The 997-nt window shown below is 48.7% G+C and overlaps 1 protein-coding gene across 1 annotated transcript in view; it reads left to right on the top strand.

The window, feature by feature from the left end:
* The window catches only part of CSUI_001170 (uncharacterized protein), a 16,314-nt gene that overhangs the window by 395 nt on the left and 14,922 nt on the right, over window positions 1-997 (top strand). The window contains exon 1 of the mRNA XM_068061376.1: window positions 1-903. This exon is cut by the window's left edge and continues 395 nt beyond it. The gene's annotated coding sequence lies outside the window, so the exon portion shown is untranslated. The remainder of the gene's footprint in view (window positions 904-997) is intronic.

The raw sequence follows: 997 nt of genomic DNA, 5'->3' as shown, positions 1-997 counted from the left end.
CTCTTCTTCTTCTTCTCATGGAGGAGGAGGAGGTGGACGTATCGTTAGTCAGAACTATAGAGCACCGGCCTTTTCACATGCAGATCAAGCACAGATGTCTGTACCTTCCTCTTCATCTTCATCCTCGACTCAGAGAAAAGGAACTTCTCTTGGAGAGAAGCATGAGGGAAGACCTCCTTCCGTACATCACCTTCCTCAACAAGATGAAGCCCTTCGAAGAAACGGCGGTGGTTCTATCTCCTCGTCTGTCTATGGTCGTGCTCCTCATGAAACATCCTCGCAATCTTACTATTCTACAACTCCAGGAGATTCTTATGGAGGCAGAGCAGGTCCAGGNNGACAGAAGGAGACAGAGAGAGAGAGGCTGCTGGCAGTCAGCGGGTAATCCAGAAAGAAGATCACACAACATCCTCTGGATTGTATCCTCCTCTCCCTCCCCAGAATGCAAGTAGACCACCCCTTCCTTCTCACTATTACCCTCAAAGAGGGATAGGCAATCCTATGATGTCTTCATACAGTTCTGCAACGACTTCTTCATATACAGACAGACGTCTCCCCTCTAGCGATGCCGTACATCAAGCGACAAGAGGAGGAGCTGAAGTGACTGGTAGAGTCCCTGGGGGCCATGAAGGGGCCCGAAGTGTGAAAGAACATCAAGAGTATCTTTTAAAACAAGCAGCGGGGGAACAAGGAGGAGGAGGAGGAGCGCCGGGTGGACCTGAAGCAAACGGGATGATATCCAGGGTGAATGAAGGAAGAGGAATAGGAATGCACAAGAGACAAGAAGGAATGGATGGGCATCAAGAAAGTCTCAATTTCTATCGACAAGTTCATCCGTCACACCCCACTACAGCAACTTCCTTACATTACGCTAAGGCCTACCCCCCTCCGTCAACACAAGGAGTAAGACGGAAGAGAGAGGGAGACGTAAACAAAAGACACTTCAACATGTGTCTTACTACTCAATCCTATCAAGATGTCCATGTTGTTCTTTTCG

Source organism: Cystoisospora suis, assembly GCF_002600585.1.
Source record: "Cystoisospora suis strain Wien I chromosome Unknown contig_469, whole genome shotgun sequence".
NCBI classification, from domain to species: domain Eukaryota; phylum Apicomplexa; class Conoidasida; order Eucoccidiorida; family Sarcocystidae; genus Cystoisospora; species Cystoisospora suis.
The sequence above is the reverse complement of the archived record's forward strand: the minus strand, read 5'-3'. Positions and strand labels throughout refer to the sequence as shown.